General features: G+C 46.9%; 1 long non-coding RNA gene across 3 annotated transcripts in view; it reads right to left on the bottom strand.

Annotated features, from left to right (window-relative positions):
* Positions 1-25,247, bottom strand: part of LOC309831582 — a 78,535-nt gene that overhangs the window by 16,061 nt on the left and 37,227 nt on the right. For all 3 annotated transcript variants that reach the window (XR_014297601.1, XR_014297602.1, XR_014297603.1), the window contains 2 exons: positions 18,690-18,758; positions 11,132-11,166 (listed from right to left, as the gene is read on the bottom strand). This is a non-coding gene — a long non-coding RNA (uncharacterized lncRNA). The remainder of the gene's footprint in view (positions 1-11,131; positions 11,167-18,689; positions 18,759-25,247) is intronic.

Raw genomic sequence — 25,247 nt, 5'->3', positions numbered from 1 at the left:
TTTCAAAATATCCACCTAAATACCTTTTCTCATGCATTTTTTCAAAAATAATCCCCCACCCTTTTCCCACTTCTTAGTTTCTTCTACGTATAACAATTTCCCCCAATTCCTTCAATGGATCTATCGGGGCCTAGCAATAATTTGCCCACTGCTCACCCATGCTGTATAATCTGCCAGTCCTTGCCCTGTGTCCCTTGGCCCGGAAACTTCCCTTCCCCGTGCTGGTTCCACTGCTCAGGCTGGGCTGGCTCCTTGCTCTTGGTCCTGAGACTTCCCTCTGCCCTTTCCTTTGCTGGAGCCCCTGTTCCTGGATGCCATGGGCTTCCTCTTTCATGATGAGCCCAGGTTTTGAGTCCTGCATGTCTAAAAGTGTCTTTACTTTCCCGTCACATTTGATTGATCATTTGGCTGAATATAAAATCCTGGTTGAAATAATTTTCCTTCAGAATTTTGAGGGCATTTTCCCATTACGCTCTATCCAGTGTATCTGGAGAGAAGTTTGATGCCCTTCTAATTCCCATTCCTTTGTCTGTTAGGGTTTTTTTTCTTTCTGGGGCTTTCATGATGTTCTCTTTATCCTTTGTGTTCTAAAATTTGATACTGATGTGCTTCTGGGGTGAACTGGTTTATTGCTTACTGTGCTGGGCACCTTCTGTTGAGATTTTTTTTTTTTTACTTTAGTTATCATATTTAAATTTTTCAAGAACTCTTTCTTTTCTGTTCCTTTCTCATGGAGTTCTATTTTTATGTCATATTTTCCTGAGGTTACTACTTTATAGGTTCTTCTAAAAAGTTATTTTAAGGTTTTTCGGCTTGCTGTATGTTGTTTCCTTCTTTTCTGTTTGTTTTGACCTCTCTTTCATTTCAAATGTCTGATGACCCTCCATATTAAAGAGCAAGGCAAGCCTATAGTCTAGTAGACTTCACAGTAGGGTGACCAGATGGCTAGAAGGCTGTTTTACTGGGAAACCTCAAGTAACATTTTGTGGAGATCCTTTCCTAGGAACAGAGGATGGGGGTGATGAAGAATTCAATCTATCCAGAGAAGAATCTTCCATCGTCTGCCTGGAAGGGAAGTGACACTTAGCTGCTGGTGTCCTGGGAGCAGGCAGAGAGTCTAAGGGGCCATAATTTACTTAGTTTTTGATTACTCTCCCAGTTTTCAAGCTCCTACCTCACTGTCACCCTCTGCTGTGACTAGTCCTGGAGTCCAGAGCATATCCAAGTCATCTTCTCCAGATAATGGCTTTTGGTCTCTTGCATGGAAAAAGAGACCAGGAGGGGGTGGTGCTTGCATTTCTGAGCCCTGGGCCTCACTCCTGTTTTCTGTGGTACCTGGTACCTCTTAGCACCCAACCCTCGCAGACTCTGTGGGGCTCCTTGGTCCACTTCTCATCATTTTCCTCTCTTGTACACATGTGGACTCTGACTTTCCCAGCTCCACTCAGAGACTGCTCCTCTACCCACATGCCCATCTGAAAAGCGTTTGGAAGTCTTTCCCCTGCAATGGTCTTCTCTCTTCTCTTCAGCCTTTTGGCTTAAAGTCTTTGGAATTCCACTATTAGTGGCTATTTGGGGAAAGAGGTGAATGACGTAGAATTTAGGAGGGCTGTATCAGTTATCCATGATCATTGTAACAAATCACCCCAAAACTTAGTGGCTTATAACAACAATAATTTACTACTTTTCATTATGCTGTGGGTTAATTGGGTGGTTCCTCTGATGGTTTCACCTGGGCTCGCTCATGCAGCTGCATTCAGTTAGCAGTTGGTTGGGCTGGAAAATACAAGCTGGACCGTTCATAAGCCTGGTGGCTGCTGCTGCCTGTTGACAGGGATGCCTCGGTTCTCCTCCACTGGCCCCTCATCTTCCAATAAACTAGACTAGCTTCCTTAAGACATGATCTCAGGGCAATGTTCCAAAAGATTCAAGGCAGAAGCTGCAAGATATCCTAAGGCCGAGCCTCAGAAGTCATGCAGTATCACTTCCACTGAATTCTATCAGTCAAAGCAAGTCAACCCAGATTCAAGACCTTTTTTCTTGATGGGAAGAGTGGCAAAGTTGCACTGTAAAGGGGTATGTATGCAAGAATAAGAAAAATTGTTGCAGTCATCTTTACAAAAAAAAAAATCTATGATAGAGGGAGAGAAAATAAATGCAGGAGATCAAGCCTCCATGTTTAACTGGAAGTCTTCCTTGCTCTTTGTATTACCCCACACCACCAGGGTCTGTGTCCTGGACTGGCAGATTATACAGCATGGGTGAGCAGTGGGCAAATTAATGCTAGGCCCCGATAGATCCATTGAAGGAACTGTCCTAAACACTCTTTTCAGAACTTTGCTAACGAAACCTCCATCGTTCTAGGTAGTTGTGAGTATACAGACCATAACCCCACAATGGAGAGAGGAGTAGAGCACAATAACTCCTATCGAAGGGTTTAGAAATGGAGAAACTTGGATCAAATCCCAGTTCCACTACTTACAGCCCTATTACCTTAGGCACATTACTTAGACTCTCTGAGCCTCAATTTCCTTATCCATAAAAATGTAAAATAAATAAATTAACACATGTAAAATCCATACTTAGCACAGTGTTTGATACAAAGCAAGCGTCCAATAGTATCAGTAAGTGATTTTTCTGGAAAAATATTACATTTCTAATGATTTAACCACTAGAGATGGAGTTTGAGAAAAAGAGTTTAAGTCCAGGGTTTTACAGAAATAACTTCCAGGGCTGTTGCAAGGGTTCAATGAATTAAAACAGATAAAGCACCTAGAAGAGCGCCTGACACATCAGACACGCTCAGCAAGTGTTTTACGTGCACCCCTGCTTGCTTAGGTGGGTGCGTCAAGCACACCTGGGCTCTGACAGGGCCACTGTGAGGACCACCACCACCTGTCAGGGATGGCAGCGTCTGCTCCATCAGGCGGGGGACAGGCAGCAGGGTTAGAGTCATTGGGTCTGCTCTCCAAGGTCCGAGCGGTCAGCTCACAGGTGTGCCAGTCTCTACAGCTGGGGTTCTTAATCTGGGTTTTATGGTTGAGCCTCAGGGGCTAAGAACCACCTGGTACTGCACAGAACACACTGGATGTGAAAGCATCTTTCTGGGGCTAGAGTTCACAGTTTAGAGTCTCAGAGAGGTCATTAACCCTCAAAATACTGAACATCTCAGCTCTAGAGGCTCTTCTGTCCTTCGAACTTATACCCTTCTAATGTGGTTTGGGTTGAGAAATAGAAGTGTTTATCATGTTAGAATTACGATTAAAGTAGGAGTCAACAGTACCTGAAAAAGCCAGATGGGCTCTCCTGTTGGAGAGGGGGTGAGCTTCACAGTGAACGACACTATGGACTCCAATTTTTGCTGCCCAGCAGTCTGCTTTTGCATCCTGACCTTTAGCTGTTTGCAAAATATGGATGACTAGACAAGTGACCACCAGTGAAGGGAGCTGGTTTTCACAGTGTCCATGCTATGGGCATTTCAACGTCTGCAGACCAAGTATCCTGAGCCCTGTGTGTGTGCTCCATCCTAACCTGTGGGTTTGGGTACATCAAAGAAGTCCTCACGCTGCACCCAGGAGCAGACAGGGGAGGGTCGGCCTTGTCAGGTGACCTTCAGTGACATCTAAGGAGATTACCTGCTATTCTTCAACAGACATTTTCTCATACTAGCCCTTCTAACATAGTCACATTTATGACCGAAAGAGTCAACTTTTAAGGCTGGAGCTTTCCTCATGAACATGGCAGTGTATAGTTTTTAAGAGAAAAAAAACAATCCCAACAGAACTGCAACACCTAAGCTAAATCTTCCTCTCTCTTAAGTTTAAATTTGTATCACCTTCCTCTTTTGTGATTCAAAGGTAGAGAGAAGAGGATTCACCCAAACTGTGAAATATTCTTTGGCTGACCTTGTTTTGGGAGGGTTATGCAAAAGCCTTGGAAAGGACTCGGGGAGTGACCCGGAGCCTGACTCAGAAGCACCCTAGGAAATTCGGTGGCAGGCAGAAAGTGAATTCTGGAGCCCTTTGAGATCTATACAAATCCACTGCGAGGCATCCACTTTCCCCAGCTGGAGGCTTCCTCCCTTTCCCCCCTGCCCTCACCCTCACTGGACAGCACTCACCCTCAGGTGGGCCTGAGGAGGCAGCCAGGCCCAGGGCGAGTTAGCCTATCTCTGCAGAAGGCCCTTCCCCCCGTGCCTCTCACCACAGGGATTCGGTGACTCACTCTGAAAAAGGCATCATAAATTTCTTCCTAAGAACACACTTGTCACTGAACCATTCCAACAATTTGGCAGGACAAGAGATCTGGCTCAAGGCGGCAGGGCCAATAGGTAATCCCCTGTTTACAAAGTGCTTCCCTCTCAGGGCTAGAGAGGGGCAAGGACCCTCAAGTCAATGTCACACATTCCATTCAGAGCTGGAATGCTCACACCCACTTCACAGATGAGGGATGCAGTGACTCAGGGTCTCCAGGCCCAGCTGGGACAGACCCTGCCCCTCACCCGAGCTGGCAGCACTGTGGAGGCACCGTGGTGGTAGACAGATGGGGTTGAATCCTGGCTCTGCCTGTTCCAAGCTGAGCAATCTTAGGCAGCTTCCTTAACCTCTCTAGCCTCTCATTTCTCCATCTGTGAAATGGGATAATACTTAACCCATGAGGCTTTTGTAAGGATTCGGTGAGGCACGGTGGGTACAGAGCTTTGAGCACAGCGCCAGCAGGCAGTGAGAGCTCCCGCGTGCGGCTGCTAGGATTCTGTGCTGACTCTGGTCGGGCCCCACGTGCCCCCCTCAGCTCCTGGCTCCTCCACTTGGCTTCCTGCTGTCCTCTCCTTTGGTGCTCTGTCCTCTCATGCTTTCTTCAGAATAAAGAAAGGTGGCCACTCCTACACTGTATTACTTCATACTCTCAACTAGCATTTGAGGGAGATACTCTTATCCCTAGCTGACCGGGTGGAAACTGAGGCTGGGCGAGTCTGGGTGACTTCCCCGAGGCCACCACCAGGGGCGTGACAGAGCCAGCAACACGCAGCACAGCGCTCCCAGGGGAGGCACAGGATCCAGGACCAGCTGCCAGCAGGGAAGTTCCGGATGTGGCCTAGTATTTCTGTAACTGAATTCTTCCCAGGCAGCACACTCTTGGGACCCTGGACAGTTGCCAAGGAGGTGTGAACGAGAAGGCAGAGAGAAGGCTTCTTTTGGAGGGGGCAGGGAGGCAACTGAGCTGCCATTTACTGAGCCCTTGCCATGTGCCCTCCATGCTAACTTTGTGCATCTTTAATCCACACACACCCTCCTGTGAGGCAGGCTTAGTGCAGTCCCTACTTCACAGAGGAAAATGAGGCCCAGAGGGCTCAGGTCACTCGTCCCATCCTGCACCTGGGTGTCCAGTTGTGTTGTTCATCTCTCCACCTGGTGCCTCCCATCAATGTGGCATGAAGTTTGGCCAGAGCAGTCAATTTTGGAAACCACTTCCAGGCTAAATGACCTCAACCCACCACCAGGGGCGGAACTGGTAGACCCTGTGTCCCTTCAGGAACCCCCAGGCCTCTTACTAAGCATACTTGAGCTTGTGTGTGAGAGTGTATGTGTGTGTGTGGGTGTGCGTGTGAGTGAGAGGCATCTCCTGCTGCTTCCATGCATCCTGGGGGAACCAGGGGGCATTAGCCCAGGCAGCAGCCTGCTCAGGATCGCCCACCTAAAAGCTACCTCTGAGTGTCTGCAGTGGAGCTGGACTTCATTAAAGAGCGAGGCAGGTCCTGGAGCCCACAGGGTCCTCTGCCTCTCCCTGCACTAAACTGTCCCCACCCCACTCCTTGAGGATGGGAACAAGCTCCCCGAGAGCAGGAGCTCTGCCTCATTCTCCTCTGTATCTCCATCACCCAGAACAGTGCCTGGCCCTCAACAGACATTTGTTGACTGACGGACTGACTGACCGATGATGGTCTGATTGACGAACACCAGCCAGCCCCAGTGATGAACAGCAGTCAATGTGGCCGGAATTTGCTGGGCTGTTAAAGGGTGAGGGGTCCACGTGGCTCCCGAGGCAGCTGCCGTGTGGCGAGACGAGGCGGGCGGCACAGGCAGGTTGGACAGAAGGCACATGAGGAGAAACCACAGGTTCCAACTGGTTGAAGCCACTGCCAATGAGAGAGGCCGACAGGCTGGCCAGGGTGCCGCAGCCTGGGAGTCTAAGGCTGGCTGGCCACGCACTGGGCCTCTGTCATGTGATATCAGGGCTGCTAAAGGGCTTCTGCCCCCAGCACTACCTCCTCTGTCTCTGACACTGAGTCCACCAGGAGAAAGGGCTGTGGGGTAATGGAAGTCCTTCGGACTGGGAGTTAACGAGATCTGGGTTGGAATGACCTCCTCGCTGCTCCTGTGTTCTAGCTCCTAGCCGGTACCTAGGGACTGTCCCTCCACCTGCCATCACGGCTTCACAGGACCACTGTGGATTCGAGAGCCTTGAATCTGTGAAGGCCCTGGACCCCTATTCTGCCCCCGTCACAGCTGAGGGCACTAACTCCGCCAAGATGCCACATCTCTCAGATGTCTCCTCTAGTGTGGACTTCCCACCCCCCAGCTCAGAGCACCAAGTCTTTCCAGGCCTGGTACCCCCTCCACATCCTGCACCTCTGCCCTCTAGACCCAGAAGCCCGGCCTCCCTGTGGAGCAGTGCTGACACAGAAAAGGAAATCATTAGCATAATCACCAGTTCAGTTCTCTCCATTCACTTCTCTGTGTGAACAATTTGCTGGTGCCCAGAGGCAGGGCTGCTCCCACAGCCACCAGGCCAGTGGCGGTGAGGCTTCGGGAACTGTGGAATCCCAAGCTAATTAAGTGGAAGTGATGCTCTCGGGGAAACAGGCTCGTATTCCTGCTGCTCTGAACACGTCACATTAAACACAAAAGTGGCCTTTGGAAAGTGCAGAGAAGGCACGGAGGAATGTGAACGACAAAGATGATTAGAGGGCTGGGAAGTGAGGTGGATGCGGGATGAAAGGTTAAGGCAGTTGAAGTGTTTAGCCTGAAGGAAAGAGGAATGAGGGGCAGGCCACTTCATCATTTGCCCCTTCTGCTGTAGAAGGATGATTGCCCCTTGGCTCTGACCCTCCTCCAAGCCTGTGTTCTCTTGTCCTCACTCTCTGTATCTCATCCATCTCTGTGCTCTGTTTACTTGTCAATTCATTTTGCCATCTATGGAGCATCTACTCTGTGCTAGACTCTTTGCCAGGTTCTGGAGATGAAAACAGAGCCTCTGTCTTGAAGGTCAAGTGGGAGAAGTGGGCCCATAACCCCAAACAACCAACACTATAGGGCTGGAGGACTAGAGGACCACAGGTCCTGTCTCAGGTCTCAGAGGAGGGAGTTCATGAGCAAAGTGGGTCCTCAGTCCTGTCTGGGCATCAGGGGAGGCTTCCTGCAGGAGGTGACGCCCAAGTGGAATCCTGAAGAATGACTCAGTGAGCCAGGCAAGAACAGGTGGGGAGGGCACTCTAGGCAGTGGGAGCAGCCCAAGCAAAGGCCCAGGGCATAAAATGCAGAGTGCATACAGGCAGCTGCCAACTGTTGGGCTTTACTGAAGTAAAAAGTAGAGACCGATGTGGTGCGGGGTATGGCCAGAGGGCCACCCAGGGCCCAGATCCCAAGTCCCTGACTCTGCGGTAGGGAAGTAACTGGGAAACGCTGCCCACCACCCACTAGCTGTTTCTGAACGCCTCACCTCCAGATCCCGCACGGCTGCTCTGTATGCTGTGCACCCTCCCCTGGGCTGCACTTCCCGGAGTGTTCGGAATAACACAGTCACGTGCAGTGTTAACAGATGTTCCCCAAAATAAAAGGTGCTTCTTGGTCAAATAAGTTGAGTGACGTTGAGTTAAACTAGTGGTTCTCAAGTGAAGGGCAATTTGCAAAAGGGAACATTTGGCAATGTCTGGAGATATTTTTGTTGTCCTGATTTGGGGGCAGGGTGGTACTGGCATGTGGCAGGTCGAGGCCTGGGATGCTGTCGACCGTGCTACAATACACAGAACAGCCCCCTACAGAAAACTCTGCCCCAGCCCCGCCTCAGGGCTCCCAGAGACCCTACACAGGCCCTGCCAGATCTCGCAGCATTCTGTACTATCGTGGTCTGTTTGCTAGTTGGTCTCCCCACTAGTCCCTGCACTGGACTATGCAGGTCTGAATGGCTGGGTTCAGATAGTCAGTATTTGGGGGAGAGAGGAGGAGAAAATATAGCAGAAGAGGACATCCTGGCAGGGTTGGGTGGAGGGAGTTGCACTGGGTGGAGTCTGCCTCCTGGGGCATAACTCCTGCCGGCAGGATTGGCGGGTTATTCTAGGAGCGCTTCCCATCCTAGCAGCCCCCATCAGCTGCAGTTGGAAGGTGTGGGACTCAGACCCAGCCCTGACGAGCTGGACAGATCAGAGTCAGGGACGCACTGTGTGGGTGCTGGGAAGAGGGTCCCCTACGGCCAGGTTCTTGCCTGTTTTAATTTTCTCCATAGCAACCTTTAACAGAGCCATTCATTCATTCATTCATTCATTCATTTAACTTGGCTGCGTGGCCTGGCACGTGGGATCTTTGCTCCCCCACCAGGGATTGAACCCGTATCCCCTGCATTGGGAGTGCTGACTCTTAACCACTGGACCGCCAGGGAAGCGCCTCACATAGCTATTTTTAAGTTTATTTGTCTGTCTCTTCTCCTCACTCCCCTTCCCACCTCAGAATGTTGGCCCCGTAAGGCAGGGATTTTCATCTGCATTGCTCACTGCTTTATCCCCAGGGTCTAGAACGTGCCAGGCGCATAGTACGTGCTCCACTAAAACATGTTGAAGCAACAAACGCCGAGCACCCCCCACGCCCACCAACACTGGCTGTACAGATCCAAGTGCCTGGCGCTCGGCCAAATTCTGCCACGCTTGGTCCTTCCTCCTCTGCACCGGCAAACAGGAGAAGTCCCAGGAGCCGCCCTCCTAAACCATGCAGCATTTGCTCATGGTCTAGATAATTCCAAAGCTGCTTTAGGGGAAGGCACAGGAACTTCACAGGCACACCCCAAATCTTTCCTGAAAAATCTGGGATGATGGACTAACCACTAGCTGAGGGAGGAGGGAGCAGGCCAGGATGATGCAAAAGGCCAAGAGGCTGGCAGCCAAATGAACTGTAGCCAGTTGACAGGACAGTGGCCTGAACAAAGGCCTCGCTGCCTCCCGGAACTGTTGCCAAGCACTGTGACGCTCGGAGCTAATCGCATCTGAGTGTGGTGCTGCAGAGGAGGGCCCATATGCTGGCAGGGCTTCAGTCACTGCCCGCTTGCCTGAGGAAGCCCATTCATCATAGCGCAAGGCCAGCAGGGCGCTCCCAATTACACTCGGGGAGAAAGGACCAAAGCAGGGAGAGCAAGCGCCTACTGGTTCCCTGGGAAACAAATGCAAGAAAATAAAAACCCATGGGTGGAAGCAGGTGCCCAGGTCTAGCCAGGGTTGCCAAGGAACTCTATGTTAATGGAGGGGGTCTGTTTACCCTCAAGACTGCGGCCCATAGGGCTTTTGTTAAACTTGGGCTCATGGCTTGGGCTATGGGCAGCAAGGCTGTTAGAAACCTGGGTTCAAATTCCAGCTGACCCTCCAACCTGGGGGTTCCAGGCTGCAGAGGAGCTATCCTTTTGAGCTCTGTGGCCTCAGGCAAGTGATCCATAAAAAGTGCATGTGGGCGAAGAGAGGGTGTATCTGCTCTGCTAACCTAACAGGTTTATTGGAAGAATGAAAAAGCGGAAGGGCCTTAGGAACCATGAAGCATGGAGTACAGGTAGGCATGAGGGGATGCAACGGTGCTCTTCCAGGGAGGGGCTGTGTACAGGGAACAAAGGCAGCCAGGGGTGGCCTTCGGCTTCTTGTGGAAACCAACTGGCTTTCATGGCATGCCCCTCATCTGCAAGAGATGCCTTTTCAGACCTTGAGGTGGTTCTTAGAGTCGCATTTAAAGCCCCTTAACGGACAACCTCATGGAGGCCTAGAGACACACAATTCATTTGGGTTATTGTGAATGATTCCTTTAGGCAGATAAATTTATAGTCAACTCGTAGTCACACAGCACTTTCCATTTGGTAAAACTCATACAAATTTAATCCTTAAATAACACCAAAAGGAAATTAATAGAAAATTATGGGTAAAAACTCAATCCATAGGGGCTTAAAAAAAAAAAAAAAAAACACCAAAAGATAGGCATTACTATGCTCATTTTACAGGGTATAATTTTAGAGACTCAGAGAGGTTGGGTGAGTTTCCCAAAGTCACACAGCCAGTCTGTATCAGAGATAGGCTTTGAGTCCAGGCCTCTGATTACTGGTTAGATTAGTGCCGGCTGTGTAGACGTGACTGTCTCTCCCTCCAGAGTCCCCTCCTCCCCTTCTCATTTAGGGTCTTAGGTTTGGGGCCCACTTTTGTTGTTTGTATTTCTTAACCACATTCCCTGAAAAATCTAAGCAGAACTCTCTTTCGGAAGAGGATAGCCTGGAATAGAGAATTCTCCCTGGGAAAAACTAATGTTCCAAGAGCTGAGCCTGGGCAGCTTCCTTAGTGGGTGCCATTCCACTGTGGTCTGAGCGTGATAGGGCAGCTCACATGGTGTGCAGCATGCCTACCCTGAGGACCTACAACCCCAAGTAAGGCAGACCCAACTATCCCAACATCTATGGTGGCCTGAGAAGGTTGTTACAGTAGATCTCCTAGATACGAGATGAAAGACACACTCTCTCCTTAAAATCAGTACAGTTCAGGGAATTCCCTCGTGGTCCAGTGGTTAAGAATCTGCCTTCCAATGCAAGGGATGCAAGTTCGATCCCTGGTCAGGGAACTAAGATCCCACATACCGTGCGGCAACTAAGACTACACACTGCAACTACTGGGTTCGCATGCTCTAGAGCCCGTGTGCCACAACTAGAGAGCCTGCGTGCCGCAACTACCAAGCCCGCACACTCTGGAGCCTGTGCGCTGTGACTACTATGAGAGCGCGTGCACTGCAACTACTGAGCTCGTGCACTCTAAGGCCCGTGCGCCACAACTAAGACTCAGTGCAGCCAAACAAATAAATCAACGAATAAATATTTTTAAAAATCAGTACAGTTCACTTACTTCCCTGTGGAGAGATTGTGTCTGGATTGTGAATGCTGAGAATGAAACAGAGGGAAGAGAATTTTCATTTATAATAAAGATAATAGTGCTTTCTGATTTTTAAATGACAGATTACCAATCAAGTTCACATCTATTACCACAATTAATCTTTACAATAGCCCTGTGAGAGCAGTTATAACCCTGTGAGGTATTATTATTCCCATTTTAAAGATGGGGGAAACTGAGGTTAAAAATTGCATAGGTGACTTGTCAAAGGTCACAAGGCTGATACATGGTAGAGACGGAACAAAAAGACCTGGTTCTTCTATCTACAAGTTCAGGGCTTCACAGATGACACTTTTTACTTCCCATGGGTGAGAAGTTAATTAACAGTAAATTCAAAGGATGATTAGAACTAGGGACTTCTAATGGGAATCCCCCTAAATTCCTGGTAGCATCATTACTTGCCTCTTCTCCAAGAATCATAAAAGCAGGCTAATGGCATCTAATCAGCCCTCAGCACAAGCCTATAATCGATATCACAGCAGATGATGACGGAAGGTACGTATTAAGAGACTCACCAGTAACTGCTTGAGGTTCCGGCTGCCTTTGCAGGCCTGGAAGGTTGCTTCAATGAGCTTTCACAGAGAAGCTCTAGGTTTCTTGCCTGCATGCCCAGAGGCATTTAAGAATAAGTATAAATCATAGTCCCTCTCTTCAAGGACTTTACAGTTTGGTAGGAAGCTGAGATTTGTTATGAAATCTTTAAAGGGCAATGTACAAAACAGAATGGAATTAAATGCCTATCTTTTTGGTTCATAGTCCAACGAGGCTTCTTCATGAAGGAAGTAGGTCTTGAGTGGGCTGAGAATGGATAGGACTTGGAGAAGGAGGAAGGAGAAAGTGTTTCCATTCTGATGGAGGATGAGGTGCCAGCAGCAGGCAGGATGTAGGGGATGGATGTTTCCCAGCACCCTAGTCATCCTGCACACATTACTCGGGTCCTGGTAGAGCCAGGTTTTAATGAATCTCTAAGCCTTGTACCTGCTATTTCCTCTTCTGGAAAGAACCTCCCTCTCTTGATTCCTTGTCTGCTGATCTCTCATGCCCTATCTTCCTGTTAACATCTGTCAATTTAGCCTTACTTCTGCTGTGAGACTGTCTCTGATCTCCTGCAGTGCTTTGCCTTCCTCTTCATGGCACTGACCATGCTGCATGATGATGTGTTTGTAAGCCTGTGTTCTCCTCCCCATCATGACCCTTGAGGACCCTTCTGTTCATTTTTTCATGGCCATCTGTTGAGTAAATACAAATGAAAGATGGAAATGCAGATTGACTGAATGAACGAACCTGCAGAAAGAGACATATGGGCTGACATCTAGAACCAGTGGTGCCCTGGGCCATTAGATGTATTATGTCTAATAAATCTGAGCAGAATTAATGATTCTTCGATGAATGAATGGTTGATGGATTGACTGGGTCATTATATACATCACGAGGAAAACCCAGGATCATTATTCAGCTAACTTGGTTGACTTTTTCTGTCTTAACCTTATTTCTTGAAAGTTGGTGAGGCTGAGACCTGAGGCATCAGCAGAAGTCAGCCCAGGGGAGGGTGCACAGCGTACAGAGCAGCCGTGCGGGACCTGGAGGCGAGGGGTTCAGAAACAGCTAGTGGGCGGTGGGCAGCGTCTGGAAAGGCAAGCGAGGGGCTGGAGAAGGGAGCCGGAGCCAGACTGTGAAGGGAATTCAGCAGTTTCCTGAGGACGATGGGATACAATCAGACCTGTAAGCGGGGGGTGTTGCAAAACTCTTTTCTTTTTTTAAAGAAAAAGGACCCCGACTGAAATGTGGAGAATGGATCAAGGTAGAGAAAGATTTAGAAGGCAGGAGCCTAGTTTTAAGGATGTTTCCAAAACTTGGGTATGAGATGGTGAGGGCTGAACTCGGGAGGCTGCTGTGGGGGTGGAGAAAAGCAGAGAAATTTGGGAGAGCTAAGGAGGAGAATGGACAGGACTTAGTGACAGCTGTGATTGACAGGTGGCCAGTTGTGCTGGTCATGGGGGTAGAGGCAAAGGAGTCGAGGATGAGAACGCTAAGGAGCCTGGCTTGGGAACTGGCGGATCCCAACTGAGATGAGGAAATTTGGGGGAAGAGGTACAGTTGAGCTGAGAGGGAGGAAATATTGAGTTATTTCCAGAAATTGTTCTATACGTAGACTTTGTAATGAGAGCCTTAATTATATGATATATATAGATGTAGGTATACATAGATATAGATATATTATGTTTTTTCAGTTAATGTAATAACATCTTCCCATGATATTACAGACTCCTCATAAGCATCACTTTTTTTTTTTTTTTTTTTTGCGGTACGCAGCCCTCTTATTGTTGTGGCCTCTCCTGTTGTGGAGCACAGACTCCGGACGCGCAGGCTCAGCGGCCATGGCTCACGGGCCCAGCCGCTCCGCGGCATGTGGGATCTTCCTGGCCTGGGGTACGAACCCGCGTCCCCTGCATCGGCAGGCGGACTCTCAACCACTGCGCCACCAGGGAAGCCCCAAGCATCACTTTTAATAAGGGGCAAGCTATAAATAAATATGCAAACTGTCAGAGAAAATAAGTCAGGTATGCTGATTGAAGAGGGTATTTCATAGGCTACACATGTGCAAGAGCAGGTTGGCCAGTCGGCGGGCCCACCAACAGCATTTTCAGAGCATCTTCTGGGAGAGGCCTCTTCCAGGTGCAGTGAGTGATACAAAGAACACATAAAGAGCCTATGGTTGTACCCAGGAGGCCCCAACAGCCTCAGCACCAGCCAGGGTGTGGCCTTGGTCATAGACAGATAGCCTACAAAAGGGGCAAGGGACCCAGAGGGAAGTCCTGGCCTCTGGGAATAGGGAAGGGCAGGTGTTTGGGTGGGGACGAAGATCTGCCAAGAGCTGTGACTGTGAATGGAGTCTAAAAAAAACTTCCCCACTCAGCTGGAAAGAGAAAACGAGACTGTGCCTTTGAAAGTATTCTGTAATCTCAAAAGCTGAATACAAATTTAAGGGACTATTCATTATGGTCCACATTCAAAACCATCAATTTAAAACTGATGGAAATTTTGCTAATATTCATCTATAAAGCAACAGGGGTGGAAAGGAGACTTTTTACTACACCCCCCTTTGTACCTTTTGAATCATTCAAGAATAGTTTTAAAAACTTCTTTAAATCTATGCAAACCAATTCTCTCTTATTCATTAACGGTAATGATGGAGAAACAAGCCGAATCACCAGGATTTTTTGACTTATCCAGAAATAAACCATAAAGAGAAGGCAATACTGCAACTCACAGTGACTTCCTTCATTCAAAAAGAATGATGCCCACTCGTAGAATAACATTAAGTGATCACATATTGAGTTAAAAGAAAATGAGCCAGAGTGGCTATGGGGGAAAAGGGCATTGCATTAATGTACAGGACTTGGATTCCAGGTGGGCTAAACTTCTGGGTGCCTCAGTTTTTTCATCTGTAAAGTGGGTATAACAAAACCTACCATGAAGAATCATAATGAAACTCAACTGAGATAACCTCTGTGAAGGCAGCTAGCACTTAATGACCTGCAACTCTGTACATGTTTGTTTGTTGAATCTTAGAAATACCAACTTTCACGTGCATCCACTGGAATGCTTTTGACTACAAATAACAGAAAAACTTGACTACAATGTCTGAGGTAAATAGGGCCTATTTTTCTCACTATATAATAAAAAGTCTCTGTAAATAAGCAGTCCAGGGCTAGGATAGAATAGGATAAGTGACCAAAGTCCAGATTTGTCCAGGACCATTCCTGTTTTAGCATCAAAAGTCCTGCATCTCTAGATACCCCTCAGTCCCAAACAAACCATGAGGTTGGTCAGCCTAGCAATAATCATCAGTGTCATCAGTGATGCCATCAGGAATCATAATACTTCATTCTTTTTCACTTGGCCCTTCTGACTATTGCTTGTTGCCTCAAGGTTGCAAGATAGCTACTGTGCCTCCAGGCATCATGGCTGCATTCCAGGTAGGAAGAAAAGAGAAGGGCAAAAGGATCAAAAGCTTTCTCTTAGAGAGGTTTGCCTCTTATTCTGGAGAGAAAGCTTTCCTTGAAGACATGCACTTACATCTCGTTGGCCAGAACTGTTTCATATGGCCACCCCTTGCTGTAAGGGTAGCTAGGAAAATTGAGTATGCATTTTGTTTCCAACCCCTCAGTAGAAGAAACCAAGGGGAGAAGGTCGAGAAAGGCTTTTGGGCAGCCGATCCACAGTGTCTGCTACACCCCTTCGCTCTTTATTTCACCCAGCCGATGTCGAGCGCTTGCTGTGCAACAGGCACTGCGCTAAAAACTGCAAAGGGCAGACAGACAATAAGACACGACCCCCACGCTGAGGAAGCTCATGGTCTGGTACAGGCTATGTCAGAAGGCAGCCACGAGAGAGTGGGAAGTGCTGTGTCGTCCTATCTTGCCCAAGATGCAGGTAGGACAGGGTTGGTGGATTAGCCAGGTAACAATGAAATACAGTGTGCTTTACAAGTAAGGATAAACCCAGAGATGTGAGGGCAGGACTTGGCAACAAGAAAGCTCTGGGAAGAAGGGCCAGTGGGTGTGAGAAGAAGGACTGCGTGTGTGGGGGTAAGTACCTCTCATCTCTGAAGACAACCTGCCTCAGGTCTTTGCTATGACATTAGGAAGCCATTCTGAAAACAGCATGTGTCTAGGAGGAGGTCTGAGTGGCCTTTAAGCACACCCAACAAAGAGCTGTACAAATTCCTCATGGAGACACGTCACCTCAAGTAAACGAGATTCAAAATCTACCCTTGAGAAAGAGTAAACCAAATTTATATCCTCTGCCTGAGGATCCTGCTGGGTGCCCACGCCCTCACCTTACTCTTGTTTCCTACTCTTTTGGCCTCAGAAGCCAGCCCCCTCTTCATTTCCCAGCTTCTCAGCATCCCTCTTCCCCAGCGCATTGCTGGATCCTTCTCCAGGCCTGGACCTGGCCAGCCTCTGAACCAGGCAGTGCAGAGGCTGTGGACTCTGTGGCCAATTAGATCCGGTGCCTGGTGCCAGCGACCTGCCCATGTTCCTGGAGAGCCCATGTCTCCTGGAGCACAGGAGAGTTCCTGCCTTAATCTGCTCTCAGGCTGAGCCACGGGAGCACACCTGTAACAGTCCTTCACATGCCTTCCATTATCTCATGGAAACATCCAAAAACAGTCCTTCAGGGTGGGGAGAATTATCCCCAGGTAGCCAGCGAAGAAGTGAGGCCAGGAAGGTTAGGTAAACTGCCCTGGATTACCCAGTCGCTTAGTGATAGAGGTGGGATTCAAATCTCGGTTGGATTCTAAGGCTCCTGCTTTCCCCACCGGCACCATTTCTCTATACACAGCCGAGCTCTCTCCCCAGCCCCCTTTCCCTGCAAGCTTGTCTGTGCCCAGACCCCTGGCCCTGAGGGCATCCTCTGATGGAGGGTCTTGATCACCCGAGTCTGTGATGAAGTTTCATTTATTCCTCCACTCAACAGATATTTGAGTATCCCCTATATGCAAGGTGTTGTACTGGGCTGTTGTGTTATTTTCTGGTTGCCTGAATCTGCCTATGGCTGGGCCAGCTGACCTCCAAGAATCACTGGCTGCCAGAGCTTGCTCGGTCCTCAGGGCACCATGGCAGAGCTGCCCGTGGCCGACTCAGACCAGCCCCAGTGGCACAGCTGAACCTCTTTCCATTTCCCCTGTGCATTAATGGCCCACTCGTGCCTTGCTTGTTTTCCTTTTCTGCCAGATCTGTTTGCAGTCTGGGCCTGGCATGGTCACATCTGAGCCTGTTCCAGTTATGACAACATAGCTAGTCACTGCTGTCACCAAAGTAAGGTGGTCAGAGGATGGGAAAGAAATGAAACAGCTCTTAGATCCATCTGATTCTTGATAAACACTACGGTGAAAGTGGAGATTAAAGAAGAATATATTTTGTCAGGGAGGAGCTGCCAATAATCACACTCTCTCCCCTGGGTGCGGGAGGCAGGGTGAGGGTTCCTAGGCAGGTGCCACGGAGGTTTAAGAAACGGAGACTTGCAGGAGTAAAATGGCCAACCAAGTTCACACACTGTCATTGCGTTTTCTCCTATTTGTAAAAGTAATACATGTTCACTGTGGAAAATTGGAAAATACCAAATAGTATAAAGAAAAAAATAAAAAGACTCTATGATACTATTACCCAGAGATGATAACCACCGTTAACATTCTGTGTTTACCTCTAGATTTTTTTCTATGCATGTATATGGGTTTAGTCTGTACATACTGTTTTGTATTCATCTTTTATCACTTAACATTATTTGATACCATTTCCCCCTTGACACCAAGTGTTTTATAAAAACATCATTTTCTGTGGCTGCATAATATTCTGTTATATGGACATGCCATAATTGGTTCGACCTCCACTCTTGGCTATTTGGGTTGTTCCACCCTTCCATTTTGTCCTGTATAAATAATACTGAGATGAACATCTTTGTACATAAGTATTTGTGCCCATACCTGATTTTTTCGTTGGGCAGAATTCTGAGGGACAAACCACTTTGGCATGGTCTGTCTCTCTGCCCAGAAAGAAGGGACAGCGGGCACTTGTCACGACCAGGCTTCCTGATCAGCGGCTTTGGGGCACCCAAAGCGGGGGATGCTGAAGCAGGGGGCATAGGCACCTCAAAGCTTTGCTTCTCTTACTGTTTTTCTTTGAATGACCCCTGCTTTATTACTCAAAACTCTTTAGTTCAGAAATCTGCTGAAATCAACTCAAGCAAACAAAAGAAGTGGAGATAAGAATGTCCGGCAGGAACTTAGCCAGTCCTCAGAGAGGGCCTGGGAAAGAGGAATCCAGACTTCCTCTCCTCTCCCCATCTTCCCCCAGTTTCTGACTGAGCAGGTCTGGGGCAGGACGGAGAACTTGCACTTCTCATGTGTTCCTAGGTGATGCTGATGCTGCTAGCCCAGGGACCATGCTTTGAGAACCTCTGCTGGAGTACAGCATGCAGGCTGGGGGCAAGGCAGACACCCTTCAAGACTGCTACCACACCCTGCTTTCTGGGTGAATTCTGTCCTCTCATTGTGATCTTGCCTGGTGGCACCAAAGCAAGGTGGTTACCACCTCTTGTCAGAAAGAGACCTCCCCCAAGAAAGGCCCAAGAAGAAGAGAAAGTCGCTTTGGCCTTTCCCTGAGGTTATCTCTCCCTCAGGGCCTTTTCTGAAAATTGACTCAATCAATTCTCAGAAGTTCTCTCATAGCCAGACTTTCTTCCCTCTGGCTAATACCTGGATGCTGATCTGCGGTTAAGGTGGTCTCTCCCTCTCAAGCCACTCCCTCCAAAGGGTTAAGGTGGTCTCTCCCTCTCAGGGCTCCTCTGTTCCAGTACGGGACAAGCAGGGGTTGCTAGGGGAGTCCGGGGCTGGAGCCCACCGCAAGGTGTGGCTACAGTGAGGAGGGGCCCAGCCCTGGGTTCTGGGTTGCTTGGAGGCTCACTAGACAGTGACTCCAAGAGGAGGCAGCCCACAGGGGGAACTTACCGTCCACTGTGACGCCATAGAGGAGCTCAGGCTCTGGTGAAAACAATGAAGTGACGTTCGTGAAAGATCCTGTAAGATTATAAAGGAAGAAGCAACATTTATTGTGCTCCTACTTGTGCGGGCACAAAGTGCCTTATGTTGATCATCTAATTTAATCCTCCCTGAAAACCTATGAATGCAGAGATGGGTACCATTATTCCCAAAATACATGTAAGAAATTGAGGTTACTTGCTTAAGCTCTTAAACACTACTCTATAGCTGCTTCTGGGAGAAGCCTGAAAACCAAGAAAGAGCAGAGGGGAGGAAACTAACACATATATTCTTTTACTCGATCATTATGTAATACTCTATAATATTATCCCCATTTATAGGTGAGGAGACTGAAGCTTAGTTAAGAAGCTTCCCAAGGTCACATAATTGGTAAGTGGGGAAAGGGGCAGGCTTCAGTGGTGGCAACAGAAATAAACAGTCAAGTAAGTGTTCAATGCACAGAGATGGGCAGGCTATAAATGCCTGCATGAACTGACTCTGGGGGATCGCAAATGCATGGCATATCCTTTTAACAGACTCCTAACTGAACAATAAGATACCACATCTGAAAATTCTGACGTGAAAATGATTACAAAATAAATATGCATTGAAAATGCAGGATATAAAACTATTTACAGAAAAATTCCAATGTACTATATCTTTTTTCCTATACCTATATCAAGGCAGATATAACAGACTGGAAGAAAATACTCCATCTTGTTAAATAGACTTTTCAGGACAGTACGATTATGGATGATCTTTCTTTTCTTATTTTTTACTTTTTTTTCTTTGTTTTACAATGGTCTTCTGTTATTTTCACAGCCATTAAAAGAAATCTTATTTATTTACACAGATGCAAGGGCACAGCTTCTTTCCTGACACCATCACCAGGGAGAGGATGAAAGCCTTATCCCATTCTGACCTTCTTCCTTTCCTACCTTCCTGCTTCATAAGTTGATTTTCCAAGGCTTTCCATTTGTGAGCTCTTGATGTTTAATGCACCTGTGAGTGAGCGTGGGGGGATGGCGTTTAATAGGATCTACTTTGAAGACCTCAGGAAGTGCTCTAATTTAGCCACACCTGGAAGCCCTGGTTTTCTCAGTGCTTTTCCCATCTAACCAGACTGTGGTGTGGTTTCCCCTGAAATCCTCAGCAGACTTCTGAGCACATAACCTTTAAGACTCATCTTGCTGTCTCTACCTCCCTCTGCCTTTAAATCATTGCCTGTGTAAAAAGCAAACCATGAAACTCAAGTTGAAGTTCTATGATCTTTAAAAGCTTTTTAAAATCAAACCAACCTGGAACTTAGTGATGTATAATGATAAAGTGGACTCCATTTATTTTTCTTTTTGTGATTTCACTCTCATACATTTCCACTTGTATTTGGAGGAGTTGAACACGTACGCTAAAGTGTTATTTTTAAAATTCTAGTTCTAGGGACTTCCCTGGCAGTCTAGTGGTTAAGACTCTGTGCTTCTACTGCAGGGGCACAGGTTCAATCCCTGGTCAGGGAACTAAGATCTTGCATGCCATGCACGGCGCAGCCGAAAAAAAAAAAAAGAAAACGAAAAAATTCTAGATCTAAGTAAAAAGGAATCAAATATAAAGATTGTCCACCAAAGACTGAAACAAAAAAGTAGCTTCAATTTAAAAACTAGTCCTTCAGTTGACTTAAAAATGAATTTAAACACTTTCCCCCTAGATTTGAAAAGTACCTCTCCTCCTCGTCTCTGAATAATTTTTTAAAAGGTCTTGGGTTCCATTTTCAAAATAAGTTCTATATTTCTAAGGGTGACACATTCCAAGTAACCAGAAACTGGCCTTGGCTTGGAAAACATCCCAGTTCTCATAAACATGCAATCACTAGTTCCTTTCAGGATGATGAATACTATTGATTGGCTCAGATCAGCTTGTGACCCAGCAGTGGTATTAGACATTGGATATAAAACATCTCCTTATGAATTTTTAATTGGCTTGTGTGTCTGGAGAACTGGGCAGCTGCTTCCCTTCCCTGAGTGCTTACTCTCCCTGCTCGCCCTCCCTCCTCCTCTGTGTCCCAGGGCTGATGATGCCATTCTGCAGGGCCGCATTATTGGATCAGAGTGATTAGCTGTATAGCCTGATTTTCTGAGTCAAAATCCAATTTCTTTTTCAGGTACCACAGGCTTACGAGTAGTCATGTGCTTTTTGTTTTGCGATGGCATCACAGGATTATTAGCAGATGCAGTAAACTGAAGTCATTTCTCATTAACTGTATTCCTCATGATACTAAGAGAATGTGTCACTCTGAACTTGCATCCTCGAGCATTTTTCAGGAGAAAGAGTGCTTTCAGAAGCTCAAAGAAAAGCTGACAAAAGCCAAACTCTTGAGAAGCACTGTGTCAGGCACTTTCCAGTACCTTAGCTCATAATTCTCATAACAACCCCAAAAGAGGAGGAACATTATTCCCCCTTTTACACTGGTAGTAACTATCTTAGAAATATGGTAATCTCTCAGAATTCACGTGGATTTATCAAGCTCACACTGAAATAGGTGGCAAGGTGAAACCCTAGAACTCCAGACTTGATCTGGTGGCCAGAGCAAACCCAAGAGTCACCTTCTTCTAAGAGAACAAGGAAAGCTTCACTCAAAGCAAACTGTTCCCCTGCCACATCTCCATTGGTTAGATCTGGACAGAGTGAAAGATTCAAGTTCTCATGTCTAGAAATAGGGCTGTAGTCCCATTAACATTTGTATCCAGGTGAAACTGAATTAAAGTAAGTTTCAAGCACCAATTGGGAGGAGAAAATAAACAACACAAGGTCAGCAGGTAGTCTGGAACAGGGAGGGGTAAGGTCTCCAGTGGCGACTGGGTAGGGTGGAGGGTGGAAGGCCCTCTCCCTGGTCCTGCTTTCTCTGTAAAGCACAGAGAGAGAGCCTGTGAGAAACCTGTAACACACAGTGAGTGAGAGCTCTGAGTCCCTACACTACGGCTAACTCTTGCCAAATATTTTGTGGTACACTTAACTTAAAAGGAGGAAGAAAAAAATAGAGGAATCAGAAAATGCCCCATTGTAAATGAAAATGAGAATTCTTCCTGGCTTTAGCCTCTGCTAAGGGAATCTAGATTCTACTCAGGAACAGAGACCACTTTTCACAAAACGTATGGTTTTGGTTCATCTCATTGACAGCAATCTGCCTACCTGAGCCATGAGCCCACAGCTGCCAGAAACAATGATGCCAAAAGAAATCTTTCTCTATCTCCAGGGTGTTCATCACCATAGCACAACTGCACCATTTGCTTCTGAGTCTTGGATACAAAAATTTTTTTCTTATCTTTTAATTTTAAAAAATCATTTTATTTTACTTTGTTTTTTTTTTGTTTGTTTATTATTTTGGGTTCTTGTCTTAGATCATTCAGTGATTTGCTGGGTGACCTTGAGTAAATCCCATCTTCTCTGTGGTCCTCTGTGAAGGGGCTCAGTTGGAAGGACCGTGATCGATTAGTTATGTCTGCCACGGGTGCTGCATTAGAAAGTGGTGATATAAGTGTTACATATTAGCCTTTTCTGAACTGGGTGATCTTAGGTTCCTAATTCTCTGTTGGGGAGTAGATGGAGATAAGCCTCTGAGGAGCAGTTAGTCATGGCCTGGAGCTCAGTGTAATCCTGACGTGAGACAAGGCTGTTCTCACAGCCTCAGAAAAGTATGCTCTAACCCATTCCATTTTAGAAAAGCTGAGTGGGTGACTAACCTTTATTGCTTCCCTTCTCTCACCTGCCCCCACCCCCGTTATTTCTCTCTCCATAATCCCCTTGGGCATACCCTGGGGGACTCTAGTGTCAATGTAGGCCTGAGGGAGGAGGTTCAGCAGACATCAGGGGAATATGTATTAGTTTTCTATAGCTGTGTAACAACATAACTGCAGACTTAGCAGCATCCAACCACGTATGTATTATCTCACAGTTTCTGTGAGTCATGAGTCAGGGCATGGCTTGACTTGGTTCTCTGCTTATGGTATCACAGGGTATAGCCAAGGTGTCAGCCAGGGCTGGCTCTCATCTGAAGGTTTGACTGGAGAGGGATCTGCTTCTCCAACCACTCATGTTGTCAAGCCATTCCTTGCAGTTATAGAACTGAGAGCTTTAGTTTCTTTGCGAGCTGTTGGCTCAGGAGGACCCTCAGCTCCTCCTGAGGGTTCACCCACTATTCCTGCAATGTGCCATTCCAGCCAGCAAGGGAGAGACTCCAGCCGGATGGACTCTACAGTCTTATATGATACAAATTTGGGGGTAAAACTGAAGACCAAAAACACACATCCACCTAGCTAGTCCCTTCTCCAGAGTTGAGATGATTATGCTGAGATGCCTAAGAAGACTATGTTGTTTTTGCTGCTGGACATTAGGCCTTTTCCTAGATCCACCCCTTGAGTTTATACATTAAAAATCCCATATGACCCCAGAGAAATCCCAAAAGTTAGTTATCTGATCCATACCGAATAGAAATGTCATGCTGTGGATTCTTCAAAACTCATTAACCTGACACCTTCATTGGAATGGTTGTGATTTTCTAGACAGCAGCTGTTAGCACATCCATTTCACAGATATTAAAGACTGATTGGATGACAGGATTCTTTGCCACTCTTCACTGAATATCTCATACTAATTACACAGTTTCCAAGCCTTCAGAACTTTCCTGAAAATTTGTGTTTATTGGTAAACTTTTAATCAAACAAGATGTGCAAAGTACCGCATTAAGCTCAAGGATGTCATTCTGGAATATCACAGGTGAAAGAACTCGCGTGAGTCCTCTAAATTACTGCCTAGACCCACAGTCCTCAGTCTCAGTGGACATCTCTGCTTCTCATTTATCCTGAGGAAATAGGGCCTGTGGTAGAATATTATACAGTCACTTCCTTACAACCATGCTCTCCTGAATTCTGGAAGCCTCGTTTCCCTGTATTTTAGACTTAGTGGAGTAAACAAGCTAATAGTGCCCCTCGAGAGAGAGTTCACTAGTTAACACCCAGCCCTTAATGTCTTTTATACTTGGAAGGGATCTTAGCAGTCACTTTGCTTAACCCTAATATTAAAAATGTAATGGCTCTTAAGAAAAGGGTCTGATATCAAGTGGTATTAAGCAGGATAAAGTTCAACCAACTTCTTTGAATCACGTGGGTCTTCAAGGAGCACAGTCTTGGTCTCATGACAAAGATGACAAAAGATAACAAGGCATCTGGGGAGGCTGTTGTACCCTCCTTGCAGTTTGTGGGTAAAAGAGTGGGTGGATTCTGATGGCTATGGTGAGCTCCTCCTTCTTCCTATTCCAAAAAGGTGAATGGCCAAGCACTGCCCGATCTTGGGAGGGACTTTCACGTGAAAATCATAGATTGTGAACATGTATTTATTTTTTATTTTGGCAGGAAATGATTTTCCTAACCAGTAGTGTGACCATGACAAAGAAGAATAGTTCTGCTTTCAATTCAGAGAAATAGTGGGGGAGAGACAAAAACAAGCAGAAAAGAAACAATTTCTTCAGGCTTTAAGGAGGGGTAGCTATTCACGGTCAATGAATAGCTTTCAGGATCACCTTTGTAATCTCGTGCGCCTTTAAACCCTCCACATCCACTGCGGTCAGAAGGGGATTTCGCTGGCCCACAGGAAGGCAGTCCTTGTGCTTGTGTTGTCTTCAAGGGGGTCCCACAGGTTGAAAGTTGCCTCCTCTTCCCCCCTCTGACTCATTAAAACCAAATTCAGTTTAGGGACATCTCTCCCTATTCCAGCCCCTCACTATTCCAGGTTAGAAGCTATTAGTAGACTCATCCCACCATGAAGCAGAGACCATACTCGCCCTCCAGACTCATCCCTTAGCCAGATCCCAGTGCCTGGCACAGAACACGGGGTCAGTGATGTTAAGGAACCAAGCTGATTACTTCTGGCTCTGCTCTTTGTATGGTTCTTTGCTGCTTCATATGTAGTTTCTCTCAACTTGCTGTCCTTATATTTACACTTCTGCGTCTTCTTCCATGGAACCCAGTCCATGCTGCTGCTCCAGGAGGTCAGCAGCAACTATTTGTTGGCAACAGACTATATCACGGGACTTTATAGACAGATAGACGCTAAACAGCACTAGTGTGTAGTCTGAAAATTTGGGCAAGTTATTCACTTAATGGTGGGGCATCTACAAAGAAACTAGTCAAACACCTCTATCTTTTCTCTCTCCTCCCTCCCTTGCCCACCAAATTTCTTGAGAGAGTAATCTTTACTCCCTTTATCTCATACCTTGTCCATTCAAATCTGATTTTGTTTCCTACACTCCCTCCACACATATGTAGACGCTGAAATGCTCACGCTAACTGCCAGATGTAACAGCTTTTCTTGAATTCTAGCCTCACTAATCTTCCTAATGAATTTGATGCAGCTGTGAACTACTCTTGAAAATTTTCTCCCTTTGTGGAGCAACTGGAATACAGTTTGCCTCCCAACTCTAACTTACTTCTATCTCCTCAGCTGGCTGCTCTTTTGCCTCATTTAAAACACGGGTATGTC

The sequence above is a fragment of the Grampus griseus genome (genome assembly GCF_964374135.1).
Source record: "Grampus griseus genome assembly, chromosome: 1".
Taxonomy (NCBI): Eukaryota; Metazoa; Chordata; class Mammalia; order Artiodactyla; family Delphinidae; genus Grampus; species Grampus griseus.
This window is presented reverse-complemented; position numbering and strand designations above follow the sequence as displayed.